This window comes from Mauremys reevesii, linkage group 6, assembly GCF_016161935.1.
Source record: "Mauremys reevesii isolate NIE-2019 linkage group 6, ASM1616193v1, whole genome shotgun sequence".
Taxonomy (NCBI): domain Eukaryota; kingdom Metazoa; phylum Chordata; order Testudines; family Geoemydidae; genus Mauremys; species Mauremys reevesii.
In genome coordinates, this window is record NC_052628.1 from 56,745,265 (window position 1) to 56,757,497 (window position 12,233).

General features: G+C 38.3%; 1 protein-coding gene across 15 annotated transcripts in view; it reads right to left on the reverse strand.

Moving 5' to 3' along the window:
• KIAA0825 (KIAA0825 ortholog) overlaps positions 1–12,233 on the reverse strand; it is a 401,465-nt gene that overhangs the window by 163,206 nt on the left and 226,026 nt on the right. The window lies entirely within an intron of this gene.

Below are 12,233 nucleotides of genomic sequence, written 5' to 3' on the forward strand. Positions count from 1 at the left end.
ATACGGAAAAAGAAAATAGCTGATTCACAGGATGTATACTTCTATGCACTCTCCAGCTCCTTTTTAAATTATTAATTCTGCTGTCCTGGAGCTTGTCCTACATGCTGCAGTCTTATTATTTATGATTTTAGTAAACCATGGGACTTGAACAATATTTTATGTAGATGGAAAATAGTCTGTATCTTTGCCTTTTTGTTCCTTTTCTAGAGTCATTTCACAATCCAGAAGGAAAATCTCATTTCTATCCTTTCATAACATTAGTCACAGGGATATTTGGTGTTGATATTGAGAAACCACAACTTTGCTAATTCTTATCCCACCAGGAGAAAATAGCATGCAGTGTAAAGTTGGTTTTCCATTTATTCTACAAAGTTCTGAAGAAGGGCAGTAAGTTCAAACCTAAAATGGACTCTTGCTGATTTAATGTTTTCAGGGTGCTTTTTCAATTTTCAGTAGAATATTTACTTTGGATGAAAACAAAGCAATTTAGAAAATGTTCCCCTGAGGATGAAGTATCATTTTCTTGATTCTGGCTGTAATGTTCAATGTTTAGCACTTTATATCTTTATTATTCAGAAACTGGTAATATATAGTTCCTGGAATGGCTGTTTGCCTTTCTGTATTGCAACAAGTCTGAAGTACATGTGACAAATTCAAGAACAATTTTAATAACTCATAACCGAAACAATTTGACAAAATCCACAACCACCACATCAGAATTGCCACTGAAAATAATAAAATTTAATGTATATCCATTTTAAAACTTAATATTTACAAGTTTTAAAACAAGGCAGCTCAAATGTGAGAATGATTATGATAGTGGTAAAAGGTTGCTTAGTAGTTTGATAGGTTGAAGATTTTAGCAAGTTATGTTTCATACCTTAAAAATCCGATAATTTAAAAAAAACATTTTAATGTACTAAGTCCTGCACTGTATATACTAAAAAAGACATTCTAAACTACAGATGCCAGTGAAGTTTCACACCATAATAATATAATCATGATAACTGCTAAGTCAATTAGTCAGCAATGAATTCTGCGTTCTCAGAAAAAAACTGGCATTATCATAATTCGTATAAGGATTTCTTCTCAGGGCCTAATCTTGTAAACCCTATGTGCATGTTTAACATTACATATCCAAAAAACTCCATAGAAGTCAAGGGGACTACTCATATACATTACATTAAATATGTGAGTAAGCATTTGCAGGATCAGGGGCTTAGTCTGAAGTAAAAAGATTAATCACTCAGTAGTAATTGTACTAGTATACAAAATTTCTGCATGCCATAGCAGGTAACAGTATACAAGGAAGGTACTGAATTAGAGAAAATTCAACAATGAAATCAAGACATAATAGAAGTAATGTCAAAAAAGCCTCTAGAGAAGGGATGGAGTCCTTCTTAATCAAAGTGAACAAGATGATGGCACATAAAATTAATAAGGTTTTCTGGGCGTGTTTAAAGCATGTGCTGGGGGGGGAAGACAGGCGCTAAAGAGCACACAAATCGGACAGAGACAGCTGTTAAAAATGTCTGTAGTACAAAGGTATCTTTGTATCCTTTAAAGAGTAGGACACATAATACAACTAAACTGGACCAGTGACAGGTAAAGATCAGAGAGGAAATTTCTGTGAAATCAGCAATGTGAGATTAGGGAGTTAAATAAAAACAAGCATCTAGTCAAAAACAAAAAATATCAATGTCCATATAGAAATGTGAAAAGCTTAAAAGCCTAAAGAGATTAACTAGAGTGACTAGCAATGGTAAAGGGCCTTGATATATAAGGCATTACAGAAACGCAGTGGAATGACAACAGTCGAAGGGGTACTGTAACACCAGGCTATACATTTACAGGCAGGACAGGTTATGCCAAAGAGATGTAGTGCTATATTTAACAGATTTCATGGAATCTAGTGAGATTAAAATTCTAAGTGGAGAGGATCACACAGTTGATTCTGTATGGATATACATTCCAAGCTGTAAGAACACAAATATGCTAGTAGGGCAAATCTACTGGCCTTCAGATCAAGAAAAGGATTTTAATTGCATAAGTGAGATCAGAGAGACATAAAAGTTTAACAAAATGATAATTAGGGAGGATTTCATGGCACAATGGGAAAAAGTTTAGAGAAGCAATTTCTCAACACTATACATTAGAGAACTTCTTGGAACAGTTAATTTCAGAGAACACAAGAGGAGAGTCTAATATCAACTCACACTTAAATAGGAGTTGGTTTAAGAAATAACATTAGCTGAGACACTAAGTAATAGAGACCACAACATAATTTGGATAGATTCATAGACTCATAGACTTTAAGGGCAGAAGGGACCATCATGATCAATTCGTTTGACCTCCTGCACATTTCAGGCCACAGAACTTCACTTCTGTAATAGGCCCATAACCTCTGGCTGAGTTAATGAAGTCCTCAAATCTTGATTTAAAGACTTAAAGTAACAGAGAATACATGACTTACTCTAGTTAAAACCAGCAAGTGATCCATTTTCCACACTGCAGAGGAAGGCAAAAACTCTCAGGGCCTCCCAACCCCAAATAAGGTGATCAGTTACACTATGAGCACGTGGGCAAGATCTATCAGCCAGACGCTTGGGAAAGAATTCTCTAATAGCAGTTGTGAATGGGCCATTGTAGGCAATCTCATCATACCATCCCCTCCATAAATTTATCAAGCTCAGTCTTGAAATAAGTTAGGTTTTTTGCCACCGCTGCTCCCCTTGGAAGGCTATTCCAGAAATACACTCTTCTGAGGGTTAGAAATCTTCATCTAATTTCAAACCTGCATTTACTGATGACCAGTCCTGTCCCTTCCATGCTTCTGTCTGTGTGACTGCGTCTCCTGTCTGGGGTCTGTACAGCTGCACTGGAGGACATGGCTGGAGGTGTGGCTGGGGCGGTACAACTGCAATGGAGGAGCTGCCGGCACAGGCACTGGCTCCTGGGAGTGGCGGTCCCTTGTTCTGCTCCTTTCACCACTGTGATTCCCCAGGAGAGCCCTGCGGTTCAGTGGATACAGATTTCTATCCGCGGATATCCACATCTGTGGATATAAATTTGTATCTGCGCAGGGCTCTACTCATCAGTGCCTTGTGCAATAGTAGTAATAATAATCATCATCATCATCTCTACTGGAAATACTTTGCCTGATGCATCCTAGGATTGCATTAGCTTTTTCACAGCCATATCACATCAGTAGCTTAAAGTTAGGACCCTACCAAATTCATGGTCCATTTTGGTCAATTTCATGGTCAGAGGATTTAAAAAAATCCTGATTTCATTATTTCAGCTATTTAATTCTGAAATTTCACAGTGTTATAATTGTATGGATCCTGACTCAAAAAGGAGTTGTGGGGTGGTCACATTGTTATTGTAGGGGGGGTTGCGGTACTACTACCCTTACTTCTGCGCTGCTGCTGGTGGCAGCACAGAAGTAAGGATGGGATGGGACGGTATTGCCACCCTTACTTCTGCACTGCTGCCTGCAGAGCAGGGCCCTCAGTCAGCATCCGCCACTTTCCGGCCATCCAGCTCTGAAGGCAGAGCAGAAGTAAGGGTGGCAATACTGTGACACCCCCAAAAATAACCTGGCAACAAAATTCTTGTTGTTAGTCCCTAAGTGCATGATCCAATTTTCCAGGCAGTACAAATCTTCTTTTATGATATTCTGGTCCTCTGCCATATTGGCAATACCTCCCAAATTTTTGTCATTCACAAACTTTATTACCACACTCCCACTTCTTGTGCCAAGGTTAATAATGAAATTGTTAAATAAGATTGGTCCCAAGATGGATCCTTGAGGAACTCTACTAGTAACCTCCCGGTAACCTGGCAACTCACATTTCAGCATGACATTTTGTAGTTCCTTACCCATCTTTCAATTCTCATATTAATTCCCATCTTCTCCAATTTAACTAATAATTTCTCATGTGGAACTGTATTAAATGCTTTACTGAAATCCAGGTAGATTAGTTCTACTGCATTTCCTATAAAATCAGTTATCTTTTATCCGAAAGAGATCGGACTGGACTGGCACAATCTACCTTTTGTAAAACCATGTTGTATTTTATCCCATTTACCATTTATTTCTGTGTCTAACTATTCTCTCCCTCAAAATTTGTTCTAAGGCCTTGCAAACAATTGAGATCAAACTAACAGGACTGTAGTTTCCCAGATCACTCTTTCGCCACTTTCTTAAATAAAGCTACTATATTTGCAATTCTTCAGTCAGAGGGCACGAGTTTACGGATTCATTAAAAATCCTTCCTACTGAGCTTGCAATTTCATGTGCCACTTCCTTTAATATTCCTGGATGAAGATTATCCGGGCTCTCTGATTTGGTCGCATTAAGCTATTTAAGTTGGGCTTCTACCTTGGATGTGGTAATTGCTACTTGTGTATCCTTGTTGCCATTAGCCACCCTGCCACTGCCCCCAAGCTCCACATTACCCTTATTAAAAACATTCAACACTCTATGGAAGGAAAAGTACCAAAAGCTAGCACAGTGACATTAAAACTAAGACAAGAAGATTTCAGTAAAATGAGGCAGTTGGTCAAAAAGTCCATTTGGCATGAATGCTATTTAAGGAAACAATAACAGTCTCGCAGAAGAGATGCACAAAGACAAAAAAACTGGCGGAACCAGCTAAGAAATAAACAATTGTCTGGCTATACCGAAAGAAGGATAGGAGACACTTGATATGGATTTTAATCAGGCCGCAACTTTATTATATACACGTCTGGGACTACCCGGCAGATAAAGCATACAGCGCAGGCAAATCCATGTTAATTCAAATAATTACCCAGGGCTTCCACCAGCCCCCCTTCATTTCCATCCAGGTCCCCCAGCCAATCCATGGCTTGGACCTTACCACTCACCCCCCCCTCGTAGGAGGGTTAAGGTGGGCTATAAGAATGGGGTGGGGGGGGTATTGGCTCCCTGCCGTATCAATCATAGGAGTCCCCAATCCCCCTCCTCGGTTCTGTTCCTTTATCCAGCACATCCTTTTAAGTCCTTAACCAGGCTATTTATCTAGTCACTGGATGCCTTCCCTAGCACAGTAACATTAAAACTAAGACAAGGAGATTTCAGTAAAATGAGGCAGTTGGTCAAAAAGTCCCTCAAGTCAACAATAAGAGAAATAAAATGATCAGAATTGGCATGAATGCTATTTAAGGAAACAATAACAGAGTCTCAGAAGAAATGCAAAAAGTAAAAAGGGGGGGAGGGGAATACCAGGCAGTTAAGAAATAAACAATAATGGCTAAATGACAAGAGTTAGGACTTTATTTGAGCCAAAAAGAGATCACTCAAAATTTGAAAATCTAATCCTAAATCTAAAACTATGAGATGGAAGGAAGGAAGGCTGTGAAAAAATGTGTAGAGCTGCTGGATCACAAGGGCTTAAAAGAGATTTTCTGCAAGCAGCTAAGCCATTGCTGAGAAGCTATGTGATTTCTTTGCTTTAGTTATCACCACAGTGGACCATAGGGAGATATCTACCATGGACCTGTTCTTTTCTGGTACAGGGAAGGAAAACCCTGCTTGTGGAGATTGTCGAGGCCTCTCTCAGAGAGGATGGGCTGCCTATTGCTTTGATGGACATATTAACGTAGACTTTGCTCAAGAAGTCATTATTTGACACTGACCATATAGCTAATTATCAACCAGCATCATGTCTCCCCTTCTTGGGCAAGATTGTGGAAAAGACTGTAATGAGACAACTCTAAAAGTACCTAGATACCTTTGATTTCCCTGACTGTTATAAATCTGGGTATAGATCTGGCTTTGGCACAAATCATGTTGATCAATTATCTCCTACTGGTGAAGATCATGTGTCCATGTAGGTATATTATTAGTTCTATCAGCTGTGTTTGAGACCATTGATCATGAAGTCATAGAATCATAGAATATCAGGGTTGGAAGGGACCTCAGGAGGTCATCTAGTCCAACCCCCTACTCAAAGCAGGACCAATCCCCAACTAAATCATCCCAGCCAGGGCTTTGTCAAGTCTGACCTTAAAAACCTCTAAGGAAGGAAATTCCACCACCTTCCTAGATAACCTATTCTCGTGCTTCACCACACTCCTAGTGAAAAAGTTTTTCCTAATATCCAACCTAAACCTTCCCCACTGCAACTTGAGACCATTGCTTCTTGTTCTGTCATCTGGTACCACTGAGAACAGTCTAGATCTCTCCTCTTTGGAACCCTCTTTCAGGTAGCTGAAAGCAGCTATTAAATGCCTCCTCATTTTTCTCTTCTGCAGACTAAATAATCCCAGTTCCCTCAGCCTCTCCTCATAAGTCATGTGCTCCAGCCCCTTAATAATTTTTGTTGCCCTCCACTGGACTCTTTCCAATTTTTCCACATCCTTCTTGTAGTGTGGGGCCCAAAACTGGACACAGTCAGTACTCCAGAGGAGGACTCGCCAATGCTGAATAGAGGGGAATGATCACGTCCCTCGATCTGCTGGCAATCCTCCCACTTATACAGCCCAAAATGCTGTTACCCATCTTGGCAACAAGGGCACACTGTTGACTGATATGCAGCTTCTTGTCCACTGTAACTCGTAGGTCCTTTTCTGCAGAACTGTGTTATTGTGTTCTTCTCTGGAGAACTGTTATTTCTGCAGAAGTGTTATTGACTTGTCTGTGGATCTTGGTGGTAGTGCTAGATCTTAAAACCATTCTGCTGGTGCAGAATGCAGCAGCTCAGTTACTGAGCAGGGCATCTCTCTGTGAGCACAACACATGCTCTGGGATATGCATTGGCTCTCAAATTGGACTTTACGGTATTGGTAAAATGGGAATCGTAATACTTCTCTGCATCGGGGGTGTTGTGAGGATAAATACATTAAAGATTTTGAGACACACTGATATTATGGTAATGGGAGCCACAAGAGCAACTGTGACTGCCACCTGCTACAAGGACTATCTATTTATTAGTTTTAAAAGTACTACTGTCTGCTAATATAATTGAGGCCATTAAGCCTTTTTCACATCAGACTGTCATGTCTTCCTTAGGATGTACCCAATATCTTAGGTTAATATTTTTGCATTATCTAAGTACAATTTGTTAAGGCTGGAGTTTTAACTTTAACTCTGTTTACTTTATGGGTATTAGTTAATCACTGAAGTAGTACATTTATGGCACACTACACAGGGATTTACACATGAGTCCTATTAACATACATGGTAGGTGTGTGTGGTTAAAGCCTCACGTGAACCACTAAAAATTTACCTCCCAATTTATTTGAATGTGTTTTTGTGGTTTAATATTCTATTTTTTAGTAGTCAAAGAAACAAGAAGAATATGCATATTATGGAAATATACAAAGTTTGGTATGACATTATACAATGTCCTTCTCACTTCCTATATGGTCTACATGCCTGGCGTATATATTTTCAAATGTTTATTTACCTAAAGTGTTGTAATATGTCCTTCAAAATCATGTATTCCTTTATTATATTAATCTTAGAGTTTCATTTTTAAAACCATAAAATCTAAAAAGTAGTTTACCGGAGAGATGTTTTGGAGACCAAGAAGTGTGTGGTACAAGCACATATTTAGGGATACTGAATACTGTACTGTACTTTTGATGTTTGTACATAACTTGCATTAGCCTTAAGGGTGCTAATGAGGGTTGAGGGATAATAGGCGTTATGTTTTGAGGGAAGAACACAGCCCTGGGAAAATTTTAAGAGCATATTATTTATTTGACAGATAGTAATACCTCCTTATGAATCACTAAGACGTATTGGGTAAATCTTCATCTAGATTGCTACCTTTCTTCAATGGCTCTTACATGGAGCTTAGACACAATATCTATTGTGTAACATTTCTCTTTCTTTGAGGTAAATTGTTTAATAGTATGAGAAATTAGACAGAGACCCCCTTATTTTCAATAACAATTGTGTATATTGGTTTTACAACCTACCTGTTCCAGTCTGGGGTAAATTTTTATGGCCAAATTACAAATTCTTGTAAATATGGACTTATAACAATATACTTTTAGGGGAGTATTACTAAAAAATACCACAACAATGTCTGAACAGCTCACACAGATCACTTAAGTGCTATCATTCATAAAAGCCAGAGAAGTTTTGCAAGAAAGAAAACCTTTAAAATCTTATTTATTAGGTCACTTTCCAGTGTTACTGATCCTGATCAGATTTAATGGTCTGTTTAAACACAGCATTATTAAATATCCTTAAGTCTCCAACCAACAAGCGCATGACTTTTTTAGGTTTGTCTTAGCAACATTATGAAGGCTGACCTTGACATTAAAATTAAATAAGCACCATCTCTCCGCTGCCATTTCAGTGTATAATCTCAAGGTACATTCTTATACTTCAGCAGGCGTTGAAGCTCAGTCACTATATCAAAGCTACATTAAAATAACTTTGCTCTCAAATGACTATGGTTAACACAGCAAAATCATATATTTTTAATATTCACAGTTCACTGTTGTTAAATCTTATCTGATGTTAATTTAGCTGTGAAGCGCATAGTCTTGGAACTGGAAGATGCCAAAAAAACAGTTCCTCTGAATGATTAGGTTACTAAAACTATTTACGTGTTCCTGTTTATAATGAAAGATAATACATTAATTATTCCACATTATGTGGAAAAATTCATGATAGCTCCAAGTTACTGATCTTAAATCACTCTAGGAAGCAGGCGGGCCTGTACTTTCCTTACTTCTAGTGCCAAATTTAAACATTAAAAGGCGTCTGGATGGAGCTGAATTGTATTGAACTGCAGCAAAAAAAAAAAAGTAGCTGGATTTTTTGTTCCAAGAAATTCTGTCTGCAAGTCTATTTGCAATTGCAGAATAGAAAATACAGGATAAAGTCAGATGTGCGGATTAAGTATACTAAGAGTATAGTCCTCCAGTCTTTGTTAAGGGACAACTCCATTGAATTGGGCCCTACATGTGAAGTAATGACAACCTTGAAAAAGGAAGCCACATAGCAATTGAGTACGTCCCTCTTTTTTTCTGTTACTTTTTGGAATACTATTAACAGTAATTCAGTTTGTCAGAATCCTTCCTCTTCTCATATTATGAGAAAGATTCCAGACAATCAATCAGAGTCAGAACATAAACCACCAAGAAGGAGGCAAAAATTAGTGAAAGACAGAATCAGATTCCACACCCAGCCCTATAGAAAGTTTTACAACTTTCAACTCCCAAGACAATTGGTAAACTCCATAATATAATTGTAGGTTCAGGGATACGGAATGGTAGATGAAGATGGACTCTGAAAAACTGATTTGCTGGTGACTAATTTTCCTTTGTGGTCTGACCCACTTCTCTCCATCCCGTGGAAGATTCCAGACAAACAGCAGATGTAGAATGTAGACCCACAAAAGCAGGTGGACTTATTGAAGAGATGGCTTCAAAAAAATTTGGAACTAAATTTGCCTTGGTTATCTATACCCACCTAGTAGAGGGTAATGAAAGTGTGAGACAAGGTCCCACTAGCCCACTTGGAGAGGTGGAAATAAGCCATGTGTGCAGTGGCCCTTCATTGGCAGGGATGGAGTCTCACCTATCTGTTTGTAAGTATGAAAAAGTTTTACAGACTTGGGAGCACAGAACGCTGGTCCCATTAAGGGTTAAAGATTGGAACTCAAAGCCTATCAGACCCACCAGAAGGCTGAAATAGCTGAAACCTGAACTCAGAGAATTTCAAGCCATTGTTGAATGTGATTTTTTAAAAAAAAATGTTTTGCAGGGACTAGTTAGTAGGAAAGTTCATCCAGATCTTCATGGATACCCACCATTTGGTTCCCCACACAAATAAAAATTCCCTTGGTTCACTTCCAAACTCTGCCACATACCTCACATGTGATCCTGGGAGACTCTCCAAATCTTCTGTGGAATAAAGACATGTTGCTCAGCTCAGAGACTCACCAAAACAAACCCACCCAACATTCTCATTGCAGAAACTCCATGCTAAGAGTGGCCAGGATGTTCTGGCTAGGAAGCTAGTTCAGATATAAGTTCTGTGTCAATGAAATGATCTTATCTCTTCCTTGCAGTATCAGAACTTTATGATCATATTCTCCCTGACAAGCTGCCAATGAAAGAGGAAGCCCAAATGTAAGTGTGACAAGGGAGTGTGTTCTTTTTGAGGATGGGCAGCAGGCAGTTGGCAGGCACTGAAAGGGCACTTGAGAGGGAGTTAAGGGGACCACCGATGTCTCCACAGTACTCCAGTAATGGAAAACAAATGGACACATTAACAGTACCTTAAGGTGCACCAGGGAACTTTTAGTTTTACCAGCAGGGTCTACATGAACCAGGTAGTGCACAACACATTAGTGTTCTTTAGAAATCTCACCCCTGTAGTACACATTGCTGCTCTACGTAGGCAAACCCTATGAGAGGATCACTGTGGCAGTCAGGTGATTGAAAATACTCCAGAGAGCCTTCTGCTGTGGGAGAGCGTGAAGGAGAAAAAGATATGACAGAAAACCTGAACAAATCAGGGAGGCAGGAAAGGGAGAGAAGAAACCCCAAATTGTTACTAAAAAAAGAGGGAGCAACTTCAAGCCCTGCATTTTTAATCAGGACATTAAGGTGCCTTTGTTTCTTATTGACAACTTATTTGGGAAAAAAATTGATCTCAAAATTTTGCCCTGGATTTGGGAACTAGAAAATCTTAGGCCTTGTCTGCCTCTCTAACTATACTGATATACTTAAGGTGGCAACACTCCCAATGCCACTAAATGTGGCCTAAGTTACCCCAGTATAAAAATGCTTATACCAGTAGAACTTACTCTGGTTCAGGAAGGAATAAGCTATAAGCTATACTGGTCTAAGTCACCTTACACTGGTACAACTGTGTCCACACTAGGCATTTACTGGTATAATAATTTAAATAAAAAAAACAACCCCAACCCAATATCACTAACTGAAGTGGTTACACTGATAAAACTTTTAAGTGAGGACCAGGCCTGTAAAATGTATGGAACTGTTGTGGTGGTTGGGACAGAACACAGCAGACAAAGAACAGCCCTTGTTATGGACTGATATAAAGGCACATCCAACAGACTGGCTTGATTTCTGCATCTGGGAGTCACAGCACCTGGTGACTAGGGCACTGATGCATCTCAGGTTGCTATGGTCCTTCAAGACCATACCTACATATTATTGGTGACATATCAGTTTGTACTTTTGTTCACAAAGTTGTGACTTGTAAGCTTTTAAGTCAGAACATCTGTCTGGTCATTCTTATCTATGCCTATTCCAGAGTCACCAACAGTGTTCCGTTTATAGAGCACAAACATCACAAACAATAAGAAAGCGTTAAAAACCAGCATTTTAATGCTGAAATTCTAAAAACCTAGTATGACAATTTCTTACATAACTGCTATTTTATCAACTATAATAAATTTCACGTTGGTTGTCTTTAAATTTCTTACCTTAAGATTAGCAAGTACATTAAATACTATTTTTAAGGAATGAAGAGACAATAAAACCATATGAAACAACAAGTAATGTTTAAAATAGCTATTTATAAAAGAGGTAGTAATGAAAGAGAAAATTTATTTTTAAGAGGTGCCACTACTTAACATTTTGAAAGATTTCTTTTGTACTTGAGAGACAATAAGAAAGTCTTTGATTTTCTATGTACCACTTACAGAGGTTTAACCGTATATCAGACAAATTCTTTAAGTTTTTATCCAAATCTACAGTTAAATTACTCATGTAATTATTTCAGGAGAAATCATACTTTTTATTGTTAATTTCATTAACACGTTTGTGGTAAGAGTTTGGCTGTATTTAAATGCAGTTATCAAAGTCTTCACTACTACAATTAAAGGGATCATTTCCATATTATCCTAGAAGGTAGTTTTTTGAGGAATTTATAATTTCTGAATTAAAGTAATAACAAAAGCAATAACCAAAATATGGGCAAAAATGGCTATCAAACTTACTTCAAGGTATACTTCTCTGTGATCCCAATGGCAAAATATATTCTTAAAATATATCGCCATTAACATAAAAATAAATCAATTGCATCCTCTTTCTGAAAATCCTGATATGATGTGACAGCTGTATACCCCTTAAAAATCATTTTCAATAGGACATAGTTGCACTGGGATGAGTAATAAGGATGCTAGAACTGGAGTGGAACATATCAGCCTCACAAAAGTATATTCACATTTCTGGTTTTGTAAAGTCACAGTAGATAACACTGATGATATGAT